The sequence below is a fragment of the Schistocerca cancellata genome, chromosome 11 (genome assembly GCF_023864275.1).
Source record: "Schistocerca cancellata isolate TAMUIC-IGC-003103 chromosome 11, iqSchCanc2.1, whole genome shotgun sequence".
NCBI lineage: Eukaryota > Metazoa > Arthropoda > Insecta > Orthoptera > Acrididae > Schistocerca > Schistocerca cancellata.
This window is the reverse complement of record NC_064636.1, coordinates 164,200,493-164,224,937: the sequence shown is the minus strand read 5'-3', so window position 1 is coordinate 164,224,937 and position 24,445 is coordinate 164,200,493. Positions and strand designations below refer to the sequence as shown.

Genomic DNA, 24,445 nt, shown 5'->3' with positions numbered 1-24,445 from the left:
ATTCCACCAGCTTCGTCCGTTTTTCAAAAGTCTAATTTCCTTGTCTTGTTCCAGACATCACGCCAGCCTGCGTGAGCTAAAACGCGTGCCTTTCGGCTTCCTCTAGTATACCGGTGTTGGCTCTCCTGCCTCCTGCCAACCCACAACAGTACAGTAAACTCTTTCCGGTGCTCTCCGAAGGTACAATTCGCACTGTGTGACAATGCATTGTCGTGCTCATAGATCCTTCGTGCAGAGAAAAAACAAAACTGCACATATGGACAGACACAGTCCCCAAGAATAGATTTATATTTGTGTCGATCCACTGTGCCTTCCAGAGTGAGGAGACCAACCACGGTACCCCACAAAATCATTGCCTAGACCGGCAGTCATCGACTATTTCACTCCAGACCAACACCGACATTGTGGGGCACCACACTGTGCTGCACATGTACCGATTTTATTATTAACTAAAGCCCGACTTGCTTGCAATGTCTATTTCAATCGTTTTGTAATTTATTGGAAGTAGGTACACGTAAATGAAGCAGACACTTATCTGAAGAGAATAAGTAGAAGAAAAATTTCTTCATCATTGCAGTGTATGAATAAGTCTATTCCAAGTGTTCTGGGGTATACAATAATTTTGGTCTTTCTGTCTCGTGCAGAAACATTTTTCTGCTGTCTCCCTCATGAAGCCTGCACATATAACAGATTCCAAAGCGTGCAATCTAGCAGCTCGCAAACAATCAGGCAAATTTTTTCGCGTGTGTCTGTCTTCCGATTCAGACGCACGTGTCCGAGCGACCCACACACGATCGATTCGTCGCTCGCCTGGCGATCCTCGCTTCCTCGAGAAACATCTATTTCTTTCTTTCTCTTGTGTGGCCGATAGAACTAGCAATTGATGCTTCTTTCAGTACTTTTATTTTTATAGAGAAAACAACAGCAACTGTACAAAGTTTCAGCTCAATCAGAAAGTCTGCTTACACACAACAAAAGGCTACTCCCTTTTGTTTAACTGTTACACAGGGCTAACAAAATGTGAGAGCCTACAGAAATCTCTCCATACAGAAGAAGGAATGTGGAGAATTGCAGCACTGTCTTTCCCTCAGTACATTGTGGGTGAAAAATTTTTGCAGACAATGCAGGTCATTTTGCAAAATCACACATAAATTGGCCTATTATGTTTTAAGATTATACATTCCTAACAAACAGGCAAACATTCATTTTTATTTAGAAGTTTCGTAACCGACATAGATTAGCACGTTATCAGCCTCCGACGTGTACGGTAAGAGTGCAATAGGTCAGTTGCCAGCCCACGAGTACATTCAGAACTCTTCACGCTGACTTACCTCTCCCAAATTGCTACCACCCTTGGCGACCACAAAGTTGTGACACAAACTGCCTGCTGAAGTATTGTAGCATTGTTTGTATGAGCAGATTAATAACAGTAATGGTACTTATATTTAAATGCTTTATGTAATATGATATATGATCACTAATGTTCACTACATGTTTTGAAAGTCCGTTTTCTTGCACTCACTATATTGTCTTAAGATACCCTTCATTAAATTAATGCTACAAATAAGTGCCACGTTTGAAGACGATGACCTCTGTACTGTACATTTCACAAATTCACGTAACTTCCGTGTGAAAATTTATACGTTACGAGCTGATCAAAGTGAGTGATACTCGCCAATGGGTTGTCAGTACTGAAGGAAGAAAAAAAGCCCTTACTTCCTCTAATCCCCCCCCCCCCCCCACCGTCGCACTACTTAATCCTCTGTCCCTGAGGTAAGCAGTCAACTATTTTTAGCTCACAAACGAATTCACTCTGTCAATTAAAATTAAACATATCTTAAAATATTACTGTCTCTCTCAATATTCTTGTTTGTGATGGTGCAGGAAAGGTACACTCTTAAAAGTTAGTCGGTGTTAGTTGCTGGGCTGCAGCTTGACCACCACTGCCCCAGACCGTAGCACTCCCTCCTCCAGCCTGCACCATTCTGACAACTGTTGCAGGGTGTTTGCTTTCAGACATTTCACATCAATGGAACATAAACTGATTCACCCAAAAAGGCTACCTGTGACCACTCACTCAGTGGACGTCCAGATGCAGCACCAGCGTACAAATCCCTGCCCCTGTCAGTGGCTCGGCTGGCAGCAGTCAGCACAGCTGCACGAGCCTGGCACCTGCTGCAGCTTCATTTGCTGGGCGGTAATTGAGGAGAGACAGCCCCTCGGTCTATCTGGGTGGTCAGCTGCTCATCAGTTGCACACCTATTCCCCCACGTATCTCTGCAGGCGCCCTTCACCCGTCATCTACGGACCTCGATGCACCGGTTGTCTCGGTGCCAGTTTTGGGTAGTGCCATTTTGCCGTGCGCAGTACGCTTTAGCTACGGTGTCGTGCAAACAGTTTACAAACTTAGCCATTTTTGGAAATCCTTCCACACTCGGGGCAAAAGCCAATGATGGCGATGTTTTGCACATCACACAAATTGCCGCGTTTCCGCATTACGACAACTGCACTCATTTCTGTATCACCTGGACAAGCTTTATATACCCTTCACTGCTAATGTTGCCACCTGCTGTCCGAGTGGTTATTGCACTGAGACTGAACGACCATTTGACTTTATATATCTTCTGCACTATCTAGATTTCGGCTTTTATGCCATTATCGAGTACAATGCTCCGAGTCCTCGGACCGTTAACATGTCGTAACTGGTAAAGTCAGTGCAAAGAGGGTAAACGAGACTAGCACACGCCTTTAAGATCGTGTGCGAGTCTCGTTTACCTGTGTGCACGAGGATAATGCCTTTGCACAGAGCATGACAAGAAAATGGCTTCCTCATTTTAAGGAGGATCACTTCACTTCAGGAAGACAGTCGGGTTTTGACGAAGATTGTTAGACACATTAATCCGTAATGATCCACAGCAGGATATTTGAGAACTGCAAGTGTGATTAACTGTGATTATCGCACTGTCACGGGGACGACAAGCTCTACTCTAAAATTACATAAATCGGTGGGCAGCCTTACGTGCTTTCTCTGCTCGCTTATCAGTTGGCTCGAGAGCAACAACAACTCCTATCGTTTATCATTACTTGTGACAATAAATGGAGCGTTTACGCTAACACAGGGAAACTGAAATGAGCGAATGGCATCGTCGGCCAGGGGGGTGGGCGGCATTCGGTGAAGTTCAGCCGCGAAGTGCAAGTCCTATTTCATTCGACGCTAAAAGAAAGGAATGGTTAAAGCAGAACTCGCCATACAATGACTGGTGTGCATCCACAAAATATAACGTTACGCATCTGGTGGAACAGCAACAGCGTGGTGTGTTACGAATTTCTTCCCTGCGATTTAACGAGCACTGGTGAAATTTACTATCGACAACTCAGACGTCTTGCAGACACAATCCGAGAACAACAACCAGGAAGACTGCTTGAAAAGATGCTACTCCACGTTAACATCCACCCGCATTCTGCTGGTCTGACAAAAACACTATCAGGAGTTGAACTTTGCTGTCATTCCACACCCACCTTTATTCACCTTATCTTGCACCCTCATATTTTTACCTTTCCAGATGAAAATGTGCTCCAAACACAGCTCATTGAGTTTTTCGCCTCAAAACCACATGATTTCTACAGTGACATAATTGAAAAGTTATCCCAGCACTGACAGACTGTTGTAAATACTGATGGAGAATATATTACTGATGACAAAAGTCTCTGTTATGTGTATCTTGTATTTATCAAACTTCTGGAAAAATACTATGAACTTTTGCATCAACCCAACAGCACACTTTGTTGATCTTGTGAGCACAATTTTACATTCTTGATTATTTAAACAAGACACAAATATTGACACGTTTGCAACTAAACATCTGATTGGATATTTGTACAGCTTTTTTCAGATGACACATCATTACAGATCACCGCATCATTGGTAAAGAGTCCGAGATTATGTTGTTTGGGAGGTGATTAATACAGTACATAGAGCAAAAGGACCCCAATACAATTCCCTGGGGCACATCTGAAGTAACTTTACTTCTATGAATGACTTTCCATCTAAGTTTACAAGCAAATTTTACATATGATAGTGCTTTTGTTAATAAATTTTGGTGTAGTACAGAGCCACTTGTTCTTCAGAAAGCTTGAACATGAGAACAGTGTGACTTGGGCTGTGCACTTGTGAAGGATGTTTCCGGAATTCACTGTGTGTGGTATGGAGAACACTGCATGGCAGTCAGCAGGAGACATATGCAATTTAGGAAACAACATGGCAGTCAGGTGACTCAGAGTGAGAAAGGAGTAGCGAATTCAATGAAGTAGACCCAGGAACCAGAATAAAACTGCTGGGGGCAGGGCACAGAGGGGCGGGCAGGTGGGGGGTGGGGGTTATCAGGCAGTGTGGCGAAGATAAGGTGTTCGAGACTTGTCCATAAACTACTACATGTTTTCTGAAATTATTTGACAGTTTTAGTTTTTGTAACATAAAGTGTGTATAAATATGGTGTGAAGATGAATATTAGGCTACACTACAGGTCAATTTGTTACCAGAAGCTTTATTTGCCATTCACATTCATTGACAACTAACAACCAAATCATCACTTTTAAACCTAAAATAGAAGAAATATGATTTAGGTGTAGCTCTACAAGAATCTACCTGATCAATTAATGATGAGCAGTAAGAGATTGGGAGGGGTGGGAAGTAGGGAGGGGGGGGGACAACATACCACACCAATGACTTTTCTTTCCTCTCAGCTGAGCTATATACCGCCACAAGCAGTAGTTTAATCACAGTTTTTAAGACACCAATAATTTATATGCAATAAGATTCATATAAATAACAAACTTTGAAATATTAAACATTTTAAAATTTGTGATTCATAAAACTCAATACAATTCAGTTTCAGTGCTAAGTTAAAAATGCAGAATTTCCAGAGATTTCATGAAATTCCTTGAATTCTCAGATTTTTCCAGGTAAAATGTAATTCCGTAAAATTTCCAGGTTTTCCAGAATTGCCACCCTGATATACTGATGGACTTGGTCCTGGAGTGTTCCAATATGGGGTTTCGAGTTAGTAAGGAAAATTTCTATTTACCTCTGCAAAAATCATTTGGAAAAAATGTGATATGGTATTCTTGAGAGAGACAAAGTCCTGCGACAAAATGATGCCGGATGTGAATGGGGCTAGAGGTTCTGTTACAGGGGCTTCTATAAGGGAATTAATCAAACTGTTTCTAGGCCAATTGTTCAATTTTTTTTTTTTTTCCTAATTTGTTTTCTATAACTTGTGTACATTATACACGTTTGTTTTCTTATGTGCTTGTATAAAGAACAAATGAGTTTCTAGCAAACTGATTCTACAATTATTTTAAGCCCGAGTTTTATCATAATATGAAGTGGCTAAATGTCTGACCTATCTTGAATTAATATGACCAAAACTTGGGAAATACACCTTACCATATTCAATTTTTTTTATTTCATTCTTTATAAAACTCAGAACATTTATTCCTACATACTTTATATGTACAGTCTTTGACAAAATAGATTTGATTTTTTTCACTTAACATGTACACATTTTCCCTTATATATATAACTCTGAGCAGTATGGGACTCAACTGCTGTGGTCATAAGTCCCCTAGAACTTAGAACTACTTAAACCTAACTAACCTAAGGACAGCACACAACACCCAGCCATCACGAGGCAGAGAAAATCCCTGACCCCGCCGGGAATCGAACCCAGGCGTGGGAAGCGAGAACGCTACCGCACGACCACGAGATGCGGGCCATTTTCCCTTAAGTAGACACACAATCTATCCTGAATTGTTCTTAACACGACCATAAGTGGTGCACTGAAACTATGGTTTATATGCAACTTGGATAATGACTAACCATAGATTTACATGGTACTAATTCAGTTTCCATCACTGGATCAGCTGTAAGTGCTGTTTAGCCACCATTAGTTATGGAAACACTAAAGAATGTTCTCCAAACAAGTATGTCACAGGCTTGACTGTAGCCGAGTCATATCGTTTAAGCAGATGACAAATACAGTTTAATGTAAACAGCATACCAAAGTATGACCTGAGGGGGGGAAAAAAACCAGATCAATATTCAATTTAACCAATTCAACAGGAACTGTGGAAAGACGCAGATTTTAGCCATGCTGCTCCACTGTCCTAGCTGCACCATTTGGTACAGCCTGAGGCAACACTCCATGTAACCACTTGGAAAGGACTGTGCTGTTGTAATTCAAAGATTACCAATGCAAATAAGAATTGCTAAGTTACTAAATCTTTCCACACCAATTGGAAAAGGAGACTAGTGAAAAATGCTGATAAAGCAAAGAAATGGCTAACAGTGGTAATCACAGTGTGCCACTGAACACATTCTCACTCCTTTGATTTACTGGTAACTCACTAAAATAGGTTTAACAGCAACACCAAAATGCATTGGGTGAGCATGTTGGTGTAATGCAATAAATGTTGATAAAATATTTGGACTAGAGAGTGATATCTTGAATGTGATAGTGGACTATCTATGCTGTAGCCCAGTTTTCAAGTTTCATACCTGTTTCACACACTTTTCTTTATAAAAGCTATGTATTGCAAAATAAATAATTCGAAAAGATGTATAACATGATATTTATTGCGTTACAATTACTTTGTCTTTTGAAGGAGTTTGCTTTAGGTTATACCAGTCCCATGGTTGCTAAACTTTGTTGGCATATTCTTGCCTTAATAATCTGACTCCACACATGTTTTCCAACAATACAAAACTCTTTGTTGTTGTCGTTTGGTTTTACAGTGAAACCAATGTTTATACTGCCATTTTGAATTGAGACTTTGCAGTGAGAAGATGGGCAGGTTAGTTAAATTAATGCCAGAAAAGAAAGCTGCTATACTTGCTTATTCATCTGCTGGTCTCAGCACCAGAGAGATAGCCTCTAAGAGAGGATTTAATCAGTTTACGATTTCGAGGTTACTGAAAAATATAGGGAAAAAGGAAATGTTGATCATGAGAAAGGGAGAGGTCAGAAAAGGGCGTCTGTTGCCAAACAGGACAGGGTATTGAAAAGGTATTCACTCAACGATCATCGCCTGCCATCAACTGAACTAAAGCGAGACTGGGAAGAAATGTGCGACATCTCAGTAACCAGTAGAACTGTAAGAAATAGACTACTGGAGGCTGGACTCCTAGCCCGTCGTCCCAGAAGGCAGCCTTCATTGACCAAGATAATGTGACGACAGCGCACATGTGACACAGACACCAGAATGTGGAACAAAGTAATCTTTTCAGAAGACTCCAAATTTAATCTGCATGGCTCAGATGGAAAAGTGTTCGTGCCATCATACATAACACATACAAACACCCACAAGAACAGGTGGTCTGGAGGTGCATTTCCAGTCACGGAGTTGGTCGTTTTGATTTCATCAATGGCACTGTCAACACAGATGCCTACATAAGCATCCTTGAAAGGAAGCTTATGCCAACCATTAGAGACCAGTTTGGAGATGTTTCCAATTGCGTTTTTCAGGGTGACTCTACTCCTTGCCATAGAGCTTTGATGGTGATTCCTACGACTAATATTTGTACCCAACATGAAGCAGATTTTTCTTTGTTATTCATCACATACTTCTCTATTTCAGGTAAAATCGTTCCTTCGACAAAATGGGGTTCGGGTATTAGAGTGGCCTGGAAACAGCCCTGATCTCAATCCTATTCAGAACTGTCTGAAGGTTATGTGAAATGCTATCACCAAAAAGAAGCCACTGAATAAATAGGAGTTGTTGGAGACCCTTGTGAGTGTGTTGTTTCATGAACTGAGTTAGGAATACATTAAAAAGTTAATTCACTCAATGCCTTCACGATGCCAAGCGGTGATTATGGTGCGTGGTGGAGCAACAAAGTATTAAATGCAACAATGTGTTCATATGAGGCAATACAAACACTAAAATCCATCAGTGTTATGTCACAACATTAATATGCAGTGCTTCTTTCAACATAGTATTCATATTTCACAATAGCAAACAGAATAGCTGACATATCCACATCCACTCATTTTCCAAGAAAGTGTTAAATTATTAAAAACAAACATTTTTATATAAACAAAAATTAAGGATAAATTAGCTCAGTTATTCAATGATTGTTAACAAAAATTTGTTAATTGTAAGAGGTGACGCAATACATATTTCCACCACTGTATGTCGCACAAAAAGTACAAGTAAAAATCGGGAGGAGATGAGATGGGGTAACAGAAACCCAAGTAAATCTCAGTAAACCATACAACCAATTTAATACACAACAAGGCTATTCTGGAAAACTTAATGAACAAAGTAATCAAAACACATATGCTGGGAACCCACCTACATGAATTTCATAGCAAAAAGTCGTTAGAAGATCGGACATTATAATGAAAATCGTAACAGTTCTTCGCACTATTTCCTCATACTTTCACTTGCTTTGAACTAACAAAAACGCTATTGCAACAAAATTTCAAAACGCAGCCACATTACGAAAATACACCCTTCACTCAAAATTGTGCGTTATAAATTCAAAGTGTGTCCTGTAACTGGATGCCAAAATTACAAACTCGTAGCTTTCTTATTGCATTTTAGGAACTCAAAATGTAGATAAAAAGTTTCGAATTCGAGCTGAAATAGTAATACGTCTTGGAAATGTTTACCTTCAATGTCAGAAATAATAACGATCACCCAAATCGTTTAAAATGAAGTGTCACTTTTCAATAAGAAAACTTTGGGCACTCGGCACAGAAGAAACACCACTACTTATCCATTATCCAGTAACCGTAAGAACCTGAGTCTTGAAGTCTTCTAACGGTACACATGGCAGAAGGAAAGAAGACCTGCGTCTGCGTGGACTGCAGGATGACCAACATGGGAGCTTCAAATGTCGCCAGTTTTAATATAAAAAATCTTCAGAAAGTCGCTAGATTTCTGACATTCAATAAACGACTTTGCCATGCATATAATAAATTTATGGGCGAAATATATAACGAAACATGTAACCGAATGTGTAATATACCAGCAGGGAACTATACAGGCAGCAAGTTAAAGTGGGCACTAATTTGAAATTAAACGTACGTGCCTGAAACGTATTGTTATCCTCTGCCGTCAGCACATCAAAAAAGAAATCGCAGCTCCAAAAATTAATTAATGTAGAATAATGAAATTCCCGGACTGCATTTGTCCAGGTAAGATACTTCAGTGATTAACATTGCAAGATCACAGGTTAGTGTAAGCGTGAGATACGCTACTGCAAATGTAAAATGCTGGTATATTGATAGCCGATGTAATCTCCAGACTGTTGCATGCAAACGTATGTAAAATTATGGGAACAGAATTTGGAAATGGTAAGGGAAATATTATTTAAAGGGTTAAATGATTTTTGAAGATTATTCTGGAATATGTCATCGGGTAAAGGAGAAGGCGTTCGAACACTGTTGCTAATGAAGAAAAAAATTGAATAATAAGATTTCATTATGAATACGTAGGAGTAAAAATTAAAAATATTCCAATTTCCATTCTTCAGAGGAATTCTTGTGCCTCTTCAACACTGCGATGATACGTTGGTGTTTCCATTATTACTGGAGCCCTTGCAGGTCCTCACGATCGTCCAAACATTTAATACGATGTACTTTCATGGACTAATAAATAAATATTCAGAAATCCTTTTAAAACTGTCGCGAATATATTTTCACACACAACCTTTAATACATTCACAAGGTTAATAATACTTGGCGTGCATATATTTTTTTTCACAAGTCATATGCGTCTGGTCTCTTTCAGATATCATCACAGACAGACAGCTACTAATTAACAAGTGGGATAAATTCTAGTGTCAGATTCCACTCTTTGACTTTAACCAATGACGTAATACCTAATGCAAAGTTGCTTCATAGAGGAAAGCTATGAAATGAACGGATCATACTTGTAAACGAACGAATGTAGCTTGCGATAAAGTTACACTCACATTTCACGCGATTACATCCAAGCAGGTTGAAGATAAGTGAAATAAATAAGAACAAGAGAGGATAAATTTATGTCTGTTTAGAATCATTATCATAATTTATGCAAGCAGAGGATCATTAAACTGCATTACAGTATAGCGTATTGTGATATCGTACTATTATAAACTTGCATTAATATTAATTATTCATTCAAAGGGGAGAGGCGCACGAAAGTTGGGATTTTGAGCGGTGAGAAACTAAATTACAACAGAACAACGGAAAAGTGAATGATATTAAATACGAATTACTAACGTAAAATACGGGGAAACAAACACCCTAAATCCTAAGAACAGCAGGTACACAAGCAAGGAAAATCCATAAAAAGTAACAAATATTGGAATCTATAACTGGAGCTGAGCTGTATAAGAAGTCAATTCTAGTTACCAATTCCAATATTACTAATTTTTCCGCAGAAGTTCAGAAAGCAATTACGAGTGAAGAAATGGTATTATATGTTACACACTTCCAGCGAAAACGATATAATTTATGATCCATCGAATAGTAGGAATCAGTAACTACAATTGACCTATATAGTAAGTCATTTCTAGTTATCAATTCCAATAGTACTGTCTCGTGGTACTTCACAGAGCAAGCAATTACAAGCGCAAAAATCTTATTACATTTTACAACCTTGCTTAAAAAACGATCTTGTTAGTGAACTATCAAATACGACTAGAACTGACCTACATAATGAACGATGGAATGTGTGGAATCTGTAACTACAATTGACCTATATACCTAAATTCCAGTTACCACTTCCACGCTTTCAATTGTACATAATATATAAATACAGGTCAGTTGTAGTTATCAATTCCACGAACCATTTTCAATAATAAATTATTTATTTGTCACGGAAGTACAAAGAGAATGTAAACTTGTATACCTTGGAATCGACAAAAGAATTCACTTATATAGCTCAAATTTACTAATCCAATTCAAAGAACACTATTGTCCAATGTAGTAAAGAAAACATTTCCAAAAACGAAAACTTTTACAAACATCACTGCACACCAAAAAATGACAAAACCTTGGAACCGATAACTGCTACACGTAAGTCACACTAGCTACAATACCTCGAAAATAACAGTAGAATTTATACCTTAGGAATGAAAGTAAAATTATCAGAAGTATAGTAAAAGCATCGAAAAGGAAAACATAAAATTGGCTACATAAAAAGGAACTTACCACATATGAACTTCCAAAGAAGTAAAAGAATGAGGCTAACAAGAAGAACAAAATAAGAACATAAAACTAAATAATGTTAGGCAGTCAAACTATAACGAAATATGCAAACACCAGACTAACTAATCAAAAAATTAATGAGAAACACAAGCTGCCAGGCACGAAAGAGACACCACCCAACTCAATTTTGAACTACCACCCACCCCCAACCGGACCCAAAATTTTAAAAATAAAAAAAAGATATGAGAAGTCAATCAAATGAACCCACTAGCACAAGACACAACAACCAACCCCTCGCCCCACTGTTGTACTCAAGAAAATATTAAAACAGAAAAACCTCCACCCAGAGAATTAAAAAAAGTACCAAACCCTCAGACCACAGTAACAGAAAGAAACAAGAAAAAATATGAAAGTCACCCACACCTAACTAAGAAAGTGAGGCTAGATATACGCAATAATGGTTAGGAGCATTCTCCCCCCCTCCCCCACCACCACCACCAGTATTCATCCAAATGGCCTTGCAACTCTGAAATCCTCTTTCCGCAACCGACAACAGATTTTACAGCCCCCCAACACCCCTCAATAGGATTGGTACATAACCCCATCTTGTAATCTTTAGACTCAGTACTGTGATTTACAACCAAATGATGATAACCTCTGGCACCCAAGCCCTTGTGAAAGCAAACCCATCTGGCATTACTATTGAAACTTTCTCCACACGTCGTTCTATTAAAGATGTTAACACTTCTTTCATATGATTTGGAACGACCCTAAATACATCGGCACAATCCCCTCCAGAAACTACTCCAAAAACCCAAAGCTCCACCTCATGCCCCTTTTATACTTTCTCTTTCTAAAATGCGACTGTTCTACTTCAGCTATAACCGTTGCGCCCCCCCCCCCCCTCCCAAAATCATAAATGAAAACCAGTGCCACATGCAAACCCTGTTTCGCGCATGACAGATTTAGAAGAACATTCATCCCAAAAATAGTTAACATGACTATTACTTCTAAATTCAGCCTCGATCTTTCGAACCAGGTCTCTCTGCATATGGATCTCCATATATTATTTTTTCTGCACCTCCACGTTTATTGATCGGCAGTACTTGAAGATGGAACCTTTGTCAACACCACATAATTACCACAAACACTGCATTGCTAAAATCCTGCAATAACCCCAGACCGTAACTCCACGTGTATGTCGAGTGTGTCTACCACACAGACAAGTTGGTTTCAGCCCTTAGTTGGGCTCTTTCTAACCAACACACACCATCACTGGTACCAACCCAGAACCAGCTTTCATCAGAAAACACATCAGACCTCCACCCTGCCTCCAATGAGCTCTTGCTTGACACCACTGAAGTCACAAATGATGGTGTTTTGCCGCCTCAGATCTGTGATATTTCCGAACTGAGCAAAAACTTGATAGTAGTGTCCCCCTGTGTGCATATTTTATAACAGAAGCCATCAAAACTAGTTTCAGGGTAGTGGAAATTAAAATGTGCTGTGGTGCCTCTCCTAATCACAGTCGGGCTATTTGATTTCCCACCCCCATTAAAAAAGCTCACAATTAATACTGTGTGGGATTATTTGTGGCTGGGAGAATAAGAACTCTTTAGAAAATTTGCACTTCTTATTGCCTATTAGTTAATAACTTTCTCTTTTGTGTGTTATAAAATTAAATATAGGAAAAATAAGACTAGTAAAGACAAGAGACAAGCAAGATAGTATATATTTCTCCAATCCTTAGACCCCAAAAAATTCTTCTCTCTAATCTTGCTACATTTTTACATGGCATGCTTTTCTTTCTGTGAAAGAGTCTACTACTTCATCAAAGTAGGTCAAACGTTTTACCACACGAAAAATCAAAATGCCATTGTCTAATACCGATTAATCTGTTAATACGACTAACACTCAAGACTGGTGTTGGTTCTCTATTGGATTACGTTCATTTTGCCACTGTGTGCTAGATAAAACGAAATAGGCCCTTCTAATATTGCAGTAGTTGTAAAAACTAAACTCCATCCAAACAGGCTTTGGAAGGCCCAACAGAACCAACTTGCCGCTGTGTCATACTCAGCCCACATGCGTCACTGGATGTGGCTATGGAGGGGCATGCTGTCAGCACACCGCTTTCCCGGCCATATGTCAGTTTACGAGACTGGAGCCGTCAGTTCTCAATCAAGTAGCTCCACAGTTTGCCTCAAGGGCTGAGTGCACCTCGCTTGCCAACAGCGTTCGGCTGACTGGATGGTCACCCATCCAAGTGCTAGCCCAGCCCGGCAACATTCAACTTTGGTGATCTGACAGGAACCAGTGTTACCACTGTGGCAAGGCTGTTGGCTGCAGTAGTTGTAACACACCCCAAATAAGCGTAATTGTTTTGGAACAAAAGGTCATTTTTTATCTACTTCATTTACATAAATAGCCTGACAGAATATAATTCACAAAGTATCTATTAGGTCAACTACAACCAAAAAGTTTTATGTTAGGAAATAGTTTCAGATTTCATTCATATGGTCCAGTTTCTCAAGCATGATCAGTTGTATGAAATTTTTATATAAATCTGGAATCGCCATAGTCTTCCATATAATTTGTGTGCTGTCCTGAAGTTGCTGTATCCCACGCTCATTACCAAATTTCCATTTTTCTTTGACAGACTGTTGCCACAATTGTATCGCCGACCTGGTAGCTGACGGTTCTAGGCACTGCACACCGGAACTGTGCGACTGCTACGCTCGCAGATTCGAATCCTGCCTCAGGCATGGATGTGTGTGATGTCCATAGGTTAGATAGATTTAAGTAGTTCTATGCTCTAGGGGACTGGTGACCTTAGATGTTAAGTCCCATAGTGCTCAGAGCCATTTGAACCATTTGAAACTTGTTCTAACAAACAATCATGTCATCAATAATTCCTGCCACTGTCGAAACTTATTCTGCGGTTAACTTCACTAACCCTGTCACAATCACCATTTCAGTTATTACAATGCGTTTTCCGAGCTATTCCAGGAATAGAAATTAAGTGGCTGCTAACCAGGGGCTTAATAGCGTAGCGACCTGGCAAAAATTTTCTGTCAAAATCTCATTTTCTTGTGTGCACTGAGAAGATAATACGTAATCTTTCTTAAATGTTATCCCTGTTAGTCCTTTATTTCCAATCTCGTAGTATGATTCTATAAATTTTGCTAATAATTATAACAACGGTTATCATTCGCCCACCAAATCAACCACATAAACAAACAGCATTTGGCATTCATCCTTCAGGTTTATCCAGCTCAGCTTGTATAGTCCTGTCGTCTTTTGCCTGTGGAGAAGATTTTTACTTCTAGATGTGACAGGGATTACTTATGGGTGTTGTGATTTTTTTTTCCATCAGTGTATTTCCTCGTCTTTGATGTCTACTCCCTCTTCAACGAAAGAAGATGAAGTTGCTGAAGCTGAAGTTGGTGGCTGAGAGTAACACTGCATGATCATTATCTTTTGCAACAACTCTTTTAGCAGTTCATATGAATGGCCACATTTATCTTCCCTGTTTGGTCGATATTTGACACAGAATATATTATGCAACATCCTCACTTTCATTCTGCATTTGTCTTTTTGATTTTTCATTATTAACAAAACTGAACACACACTCGACATCTCCATTAAAATGTGGGAATGACAACAAATTTAATGTGATATTCACCAATTCATGGAAAAGATTTTTTCCTTAGGAGTCTCTATAACAATTCACTTCTACCCAAAATTTAACACTGTTATTGACTTCATATCACTGTACGTTGCATAAATTTTTCCACTGTAAGTCAAGACTTGTTAATACTAAATAATAGTGTGAAAAAAATTTTGCTCTTTCAATTGGAGACCGTTTTACAGGCCTTCAATACTCGCAAGGCCAAAATAGGATAATTTCCCACAAAATTTCAATGTTCTCAAGAAGACATTAGCTGAAGTAGATGTTTGTGTGTGTGTGTGTGTGTGTGTGTGTGTTTGTGACTGTGTGTGAGTGTGTGTTTGTTTGATATACAAGTGTGTGTATATATACAAAAACTTTCGGACAGTGGACATGTATAGGCTATGTATCTTTTCAATATAATATGGTAAACAAGTATAAATATTCTAAATAAAAGCTCAATATTGTTAGCAAAAAGCTTGAAAAGTTCTTAACGCATTTAATTTAAATTTTTACATGATGCTCTAATGAAGATTCCAGTGGATATAGGCTATTAATTTTTTTATTATATATGATGTACACACACACACACACACACACACACACACATATATATATATATATATATATATATATATATATATATATATATAAAATCGCTAACAAAAATCTCAAAAAGTTTTTTACACAATACTCTTATTAATGTTCGGACAGATGGTAAAGATTTTGGCGGTTTGCTATGAATAGAAATTATAGATGTGGTCATGTCCACATGGATTTCGAGAGTAAATGATGATAACGACAAAGTTTCGAAATTCCTTGAGAATATAATTTTAAAAACATATGGTAAAAATTTCGACGATTTGCCAAGAATAAAAATTATAGAAGTGGCCAGCCCCACAATTGCTACTTTTTGTACCCAAAAGTCATGCTTTTTCAGGGTTTTCTCAGGACCAACAATAAACAGATGGCGCTTGTATAAGATGCCTCAGTTCCCCCTAGACTACACCTAACGATCGGTTTGCATAAATAACACTTTGTTAAATACTCACCCTGAACTGCAGAATAACTACAGTATGACTGTTCTACAAATAGGTATACAAATGGTCGCTAGGATAAGGGCTGTCCAAAACACTTGACCCTTATCCCTGTGATCAACAGAACTAAGACATGTCCCCATGAAAACTCTTATTTTCGACTGCAGCTTTTTGGAGCATATTGGTACCGTGCGCTACTGACTATTAATTTAATCATGCTAAAATTACTTGACAGTGATGTCACTTTTGTATCTTCCAGCCAACATTAAACTTATGAAATTACCATTTATTTAACCTATACTCAGAAATATCGTGCTTCTCTTGGTTTTTTAAATGAACTGGAAAGTAAAGATAATGCTCCATAAACCAGTCTCATTATGATAAGAACACTTTAAGAATGGAAATGTAACTTAATATGAATGACAAAGAGTTGAATAATGTTCGAAAATGGACAGAAAATGTTTCATTAATGACTTAATTAAAACGGACCATCAAAAAGTTTCTGTTCGAAGGCCATAATCGGTAAACCAACCAGGCAAATTCACCATGAGCATCGAGTCCATCGACCAACTAACACACATATTTGGAGATACCCATCCGTAACTGCCTGGCATATCCTCAAACTGCAGGAATCGTTGATCCTGTAGGGCGACTTTCGACTGACTTGCTAACACATGTACATATTTCTTACTTTGATGGATGTCACAGCATGTTTGTTCTGTTTGGACACATTGTGTAATAACGACACCACTGTTCACATTCTAGCATATGTGGTCATTTAGCGTATGGGTGGAAAGACACTTGCCACAGAATTCCTTGCTTACATCTCAGCACTTATGTGCCTGTATTGGAATCGCGCTACACTGTATGTGCCTCACAGCAATGCCCTCATATGGAAACTCTCAGATCATCCCTTATACATGGGTGTAATTACTGTGCCCACTGGGCCTGTTATCTGGGTGAAGAGGGGAGGCCACACTCCAATCCTATAGTTTGGTATTCCTAATTTTTTTGAGCCATCAGTCTCCTGACTGATTTGATGTGGTCTTCAACAGATTCCTCTCCTGTGCCACTCTCAACGCGACCATATAATTTTGCTGTCGATTCACATAGTATTTTTGTAACAGTTCTCAAGTGCTGCCAGCACTTTCGCTGGTATGTGACATGTGCAAATTATGCCTGAAAGCACGCAATTTTTGAGAGTATTTTCATTTTTTGTTTCTGAAGAACAGCAAAAACTGATAACATGATGAAGAAAACTGAAAACAATTGAACATGTTGAGATCACATAAATCCAGTATGGCGGAGACAACAGCAGTATGGTTTGTTCTACTTTTTTGTGTCGTCTCAGTAGAGAGTGTGGAAACGAGGTGGTAAGTACTATGGCCCATCACTCTGAGAGAGTTTTCGTGGGTAGAAATACCCCACAATGCCAACGACATTTGCAGCTCACATTACAATCTGACCGCTTACTGTGATGGAAATGATGCAACAAAGTAATACGGTATCCCGAAAACACGCGTTATATTGACATTCGTGTTCTCATGTGGTGTCTATTTGTATCTATGAATCTGAAATGAAAATAAATAAATTAAATGACTGTCATAGCACAGGGTCAAGCAGTTCACTATGTAATGACTAGTGCAGTGGCATTGAGTGCCAGCTAACGTAGATTGCCAAGTACAATGGCAAGTGTCGTGACAACTTCCACATTCTACACATCATACCATGATGTACCATGAGGCATTTCTCCAAGAAAAGTAGGACAAGTATCTCCCCCTCCCCCATCCTCCTTTTCCATCTACCTACTATCCTCCTACACCTTCCATGTGCCTTCTGCATCTCCCTCCTTTCTTTGTCCATCTTCTCCTCTCTCTCTGGCTATCTCCTCATCCTCTCTCTCTGTACATCTCCTGCTCTCCCTGCCTCCATCTGTCCTCTCCTCGCCCCTTTTTCTGTCCATCTCCTCCTTCCCCTCTCTGTTCATCACTTTTCCCCTTTCTCTACGTCCACGTCTCCTTCCCCACTCTCTCTCCACCACATCTTGCCCTTTCTCTCACAATCCATCTCTCTTCACATCTGTCTGCTAATGTGTGCCCATCCACAATGGTAGCCATTGTAAGACACGCAGATGCTACCCCCACAGCATGCCTACATGCCAGTGGTGAAGACTCCTTTTCGCCCATATCGTGGCTACAATGGGAACTATGAGATTCTAACCTTCACAGTGGTGATTCTTGTATAGCAAGTAGTACATGTACCAAATACATCTACATCTACAACTACGTGATTACTCTGCTATTCACAATAAAGTGATTTCTCTTATTTTATCGTGATGATCATTTCTCCCTATGTAGATGGGTGTCAACAGAATGTTTTCGCAATCGGAGGAGAAAACTGGTGATTGAAATTTCATGAGAAGATCCAGTCTCAACGAAAAACGCCTTTTGTTTTAATGATTGCCACTACAATTCACGTATCATGCCTGTGACACTATCTCCCCTATTTTGCGATAATACAAAACGAGCTGTCCTTCTTTGTACTTTTTCGATGTCATCCGTCAGTTCCACCTGATGTGGATCCCACACTACACAGCAGTAATTCAGAATAGGGCGGACAAGCGTAGAGTAAGCAGTCTCTTTGGTAGACCTGTAGCACCTTCTAAGTGTTCTGCCAGTGAATCGCAGTCTTTGGTTTGCTCTACCCACAATATTATCTATGTGATCGTTCCAATTTAGGTTATTTGTAATTGTAATCCCTAAGTATTTACAGCCCTCAGATTTCTGTGACTTATCGCATAATCGAAATTTAGCTGATTTCTTTTAATACTCATGTGAATAACTTCGCACTTTTCTTTATTCAGGGTCAATTGCCACTTTTCGCACCTTACATATATCTTATCTAAATCATTTTGCAAGTCGTTTTGAACATCTGATGACTTTACAAGGCGGTAAATGACAGCATCATCTGCAAACAATCTAAGACGGCTACTCAGATTGTCTCCTATGTCGTTAATATAGATCAGTAACAATAGAGAGCCTATAACACTTCCTTGGGGAACGCCGGATATTACTTCTGTTTTACTCGATGACTTTCTGTCTATTACTACGAACTGTGACCTTTCTGACAGTGGTTGTATATAATTGCTAAATATGGAGCTATTTTATCACCATACTCTGAGAGGAATCTGACTGGTATACAATCTGGACCGGAGGCCTTGCCTTTATTAAGTGATTTAAGCTGATTTGTTACACTGAGGATATCTATTTCTATGTTTCTCGTCTTGGAAGTTGTTCTTGATTGGAATTCAGGAATATTTACTTCGTTTGCTTTGGTGAAGGAGTTTCGGAAATCCGTGTTTAATAACTTTGCTTTAGTGGCACTGTCATCAGTGACTTCACCGTTGTTATCGCACAGTGAAGATATTGATTGCGTCTTGCTACTGGTGTGCTTTATGTATGACCAGAATCTCTTTGGGTTTTCTGCCAGATTTCGAGACAGAATTTCGTTGTGAAAATTATTAAAAGCATCTCGCATTGAAGTACGCGCCATATTTCGAACTTCTGTAAAACTTTGCCAATCTTGGGGATTTTGCGTCTTATAAATTTGGCATGCTTTTTTCGTTGCTTCTGCAGCAACGATCTGACCCGTTTTGTGTACCAATGGGGATCAGTACCATCACTTATTAATTTATGTGGTATATATCTCTCAATTGCTGCTGATACTATCTCTTTGAAAACATTCCACAACTTTTCTACACTTACATGATCAGATTAGAAGGAGAAGCTACCAGGGCAGCCGCCTCCTGTGTGTAGTGGACTCCGACCTATGAAGTCGAACCCGGAAACCCAGCACCCGATGGCGCAAGTCAAGGAATCTGCAGCCTACACGGTCACAGAACCTCCTGAGCCTCTGATTAAGACCCTCCACTCGGCTCTGCACCAAAGGACCACAGTCGGTTCTATCGACGATGCTGCAGATGGTGAGATCCGCCTTAATCTCGGTAGCAAGACTGGCAGTCTTTACCATTTCCGCTAGCCACCTGAAACCAGACAGAATCTGCTCCGATCCAAAGCGATACACGTCATTGGTACTGACATGAGCCACCACCTGCAGTTGGCTGCACCCTGTACTCTTCATGGTATCCGGAAGCACCCTTTCCACATGCGGAATGACTCCTCCCTGAATGCACACAAAGTGCACACTCGCTTCCTTCCATCCTTGGCAGCCACATTCCTAAGGGGTCCCATTATGCACCTAACGTTGGAGCTCCCAACTACCAGCAAACCCACCCTCTGTGAATGCCCAGACCTTGCGGGCTGAGAAGCTTCCTCTGGAATGGGGTGGACGACTGCATCCAGCTCAGAGACATCGTCAGCCACAGATAACGCCCGATACCTGTTCGTAAAACGAACCGGGGAGGCCCTACGATCGGTCCCACGGAACGTTTTTCACTGCCTGCCGGACTTTGGAATGATCTCCCACTCGACCACGGGTAAGGGGTCAACCTCAGTGCAGGCAGTACTCGGGGAGGTCACAGCAGTGGACCGATCGCAGCCTGAAGCTGTGAACAAAGGGTCGCCGGCTCAGCTCGCATCTGTACACAACAATCACAGTTCCTATCCATTACTGCAGTCCTCCTGTTTGAAGCTCGTAAAAATATGTAAAAAGCGAACTTTGTTCTCGCCTTGTTAGTAGCAGGAACTAGCGGTGTGCTCTCGCTGACGGTCTAACTGACACTGAGAGGGGTGAAATCCATCCATTTGTTTGGGAAGACATACTAGCCTTTTCATCATAGCTTCACCTACATATCCATTCGAAACATATATCGCATACACCTCCTCCAAACTGTGTCCATCTCTTTCTCCTTCTATGTGTTTGTACCCCACATCCTCCCAACTGCATTTTGTAGATCTCCCCCTTCCCACTCTCTATGTCTCTTCATCTCCTCCTCAACCCTCTGTTTGTCCATCTCCTCTGCCCTCTCTCTTCCACCAAATCTTCTACCCCATTCTTCCTTGTCCATCTGCCTGCTGCTCTACTACACCTTTCACCTGCCTCCTGCATCTTTCCCCCCTCTTCCATATCTATGACCATCTTTTCCTTCCCCTCTTTCTGACCATCTCTTCCTCCTCTTTATACTTCCATCCCTCTTCATCCCTCTGTCCATCTTCTCTGCCTCCTGCTATATCACCCTCTTGTCCTTTCTGCCCATCTCTTTCTTCAACTTTCTCTATCCATCATATTGTCCATGCTTCCCTATCCATCTTCTGCCCCCCTCCCTCACTCAGTTCTTCCCCCCCTTCCCCACTCTCTCTGTCCAGCCCCTTATAACATTACTGGTAGGAATGTGAGGAAATATAATTGTTTAAAACTGCTAAATACTGATGTTCACTTGGAAATCTCATTGAATAGTCTCACCAAAAATGAATAATAGTGAATAACAAAAAAGGTTCTTCCACCAGGTACAGAACGTTATGTGTTTGTACCTAAAATTTAAACCGAAATTAATAAGAACGAAAATGTCAATAATGTTCTTGATGTAAATTTGGTGGTAGAATTAAATACTCAATTTCTAGAGTTTCATACGTGCTTTGCTGGTGATGTCCTGTTGTCTGTAATATGTTGCTATAAGAGACTATAGCAGTCTTCCCACATTGTGGAAATCATCAATGAAAGTGTAGGAGCTGCATTGAATTATTTTATTACTGTGTAGCTGGTGTGTGGCAATGAACAATTTGCGTTACAAACTGACTACATCTTGACTCTCAGAAAACTGGCTATAACTTGCATAATGACAGTGCTGCTGGATGTCTATTTATACTTTTAGAACAATCAATGTTACTGTTTAAGATGGAAATTTACAAAATTACAATATAAGTTTAATACACAGAGATAAACTCTTGACAGAGTAATTTAGGTACTTTATTTCCTGCTGAGTATGTATAGGTAGTACATGGAATAAACAATTTAGAAATGTAAAACAAGATAATATATGGAATAAACAAAGCATATTATATTTGATTAATTTATGAGCAAAATATTAGTTGAATTGTGTTCCTAACAGAAACTGAAGTTACAAATTAAATATGTATTTAATTACAAATTGAATATGTATTTAATTTGTGTGTAATTAATATCAAATTGCAATATTTGAATGTTTGACAATATTTTATATTCTTATATGAGGCTTAAATGGATCTTCAGAGGATGTTCTTTAACACTCACCTGCCTCATCTTATTCTCCATCCCCTCCTGCCCCTCTCTCCTTATGCATCCCATCCTGTTCCCTCTCTCTGTTCATCTCCTCCTCTACCCATCTCAGCCTTCTCCCAGCCATGTCCATCTGCATGTGTAGCCCTCGAAAAAAGGCTGGTAAAGCTGGCCATTACTATTTCCATGTCACACCTGCCATGCAGAGCAAACTATTCATCACAGGCTAGAAAGCTGTTTCTAGCCCCTGACATATAAGCTGGCATGCAAAGCAAGTCCATAGCAAAAGCCAATACTGTTGCAGCACAACATGCCTGTCACATAGAGCAGCCTACATGTTGGATGCTGGAGGACTATTTCTTGCACCTCAGGTGTAGCCTACCCTGCAAAGCAGGTTGATACATTAGTCTGATACTATTCCAACACAACTCGTCTGTCATACAGGGCACCCTACAGGGCAGGCATTGTAAAAAATAGTTTTTGCCCATATCTTTGCTCCTAATGGAGCTAGAAGGTTGTAAACCTCACAGTGCTGATATTCAGGAAGGTTACTGTTTGTGTGCCAAATTTGGTCAAAAGCGATCCAGGAGTTTAGGAAGAAATCCTGAACTTACCAATTCACCCATCGAACAATACACTTAGTATGGATGTCGCCAGTACTTTTTACAATCCAGGAGTTTAGGAAGAAATCCTGAACTTACCAATTCACCCATCGAACAATACACTTAGTATGGATGTCGCCAGTACTTTTTACAATCATCAATAAGTGTAACAATTTCTCTGTTACAGTGCTTTCATTTCCCTCCACTAGTATCAGAATTTTCAGCAGATGCAACTTATTTTCCAATTCAAAACGTTGAAAAAGTTTCTGACATTTCAACTACTAATATCTTGGTATACTGCGTCGCATTAAGATCTTATACTTGAACAGAACTGAACACCATTCTCTCCCCCTCTGAGAAGAAAAAATTATTTATTCCCCTACACGTGAATATGGTTTCATCAAACATGCAAAACTAATTTTTCATCCTGTAAACTTAGTGATTACCATGAAGAGATGAACAGTGATGATGTATTTAAACACTGGTCTTTGGTTGCGTAATGTGGTTTAGTAGAAGGTTGTATGACAGTCATGGATAATGCTAGTTATCAGTCATGAAAAAAAAGAGAAAATTATTAATTCAAATACAAAGAAGGAAAAACTGAACAGTGGATGGAAGAGAAAATTATTTCTATTTTGGACTGCTATGCTAAAGTGGAGAAGATGGAGGCAGTCACACCACAAGCACTTTTACAATAATTTTGAACTGTGGCACCAAAAAAGGGGCACGTGGGTGTCAGGCTTTCTCCTTATCATTGACAATAAAACCTGACAGAAAACTTACAGTGAAAGATAAGGTCACATCCAGAAATTGCACATTTAGAACGATACATGTGGAGCATTTACTTGAGGAATACATTGACGATAGCACGCTGTAAGCCTGGATTACGTGTGTAAGACATGATGAAGATTTGCTAGAATATACAAAGAAAAGCATCTGAGAAAGGCACTAAACTGCTTTGAAGGCCTCTTCAATGACTGTGTTTATCGAAAATTCCTCAAAGCTGTATAGACTTTCCCTCCCACCACTCCCTTTCCTGTCATTCTCCGTTTCGTATCTCCCCCTAGAAATTTATCAATAAGAGGCACACCAGCCTCCAGGCATGCTGGTGGTGGAATGTTTGTCAATGTTACTTGTGTGGAGCAGAAGACTCTTATTTTCTCTTTTGCACAAAGCTAAGGATTTTCCCTGCCTCGAGATGACTGGGTGTTGTTGTGTCGTCTTCATCATCATCATTCATCCCCATCACAGTCGGATGAAGGCAATGGCAAACCACCTCCACTAGGACCTTGCCTAGTAAATCGGTGCGGGTCTCCCGCATCGTTCCCCTACACTCTGTTAAGAAGCATGGGACTTCATTTCATTTCATTTCAAGGAATGATTAAATGTTGTTGTAATCAGAAGTGAAGAATCTTTATAATTTAACATATGAGCAACAATATTGTATTTGTGAACCGTATCAGAATACTTTAACCTGAAGAGGCTGCTGTCCCACTATAACATTTTCTAAAAAATCATGATGTATAATTTTCCAGTAATAGTACATTGTTCAAAATATATCATTGTCTGCTTCTAGCTATAAATTTTTTATTGCAATGTCTTATCTCATGATTTCAGTAATCAATCATTTTCCAGTGAGCGCCTTGTAATGCATCGTGCATGCATGCGGTGGACATCATTACTGATGACACTGTATTTGGCTCGACTGTTGTAGGCAGATGGCTT

The 24,445-nt window shown here is 39.7% G+C and overlaps 1 long non-coding RNA gene across 2 annotated transcripts in view; it reads right to left on the bottom strand.

Annotated features, from left to right (window-relative positions):
* The window catches only part of LOC126108607 (uncharacterized), a 78,132-nt gene extending 69,326 nt beyond the window's left edge, over positions 1 to 8,806 (bottom strand). For both annotated transcript variants that reach the window (XR_007523566.1, XR_007523565.1), the window contains exon 1: positions 8,673 to 8,806. This is a non-coding gene — a long non-coding RNA (uncharacterized LOC126108607). The remainder of the gene's footprint in view (positions 1 to 8,672) is intronic.
* Between the last annotated feature and the right edge of the window lie 15,639 nt (positions 8,807 to 24,445).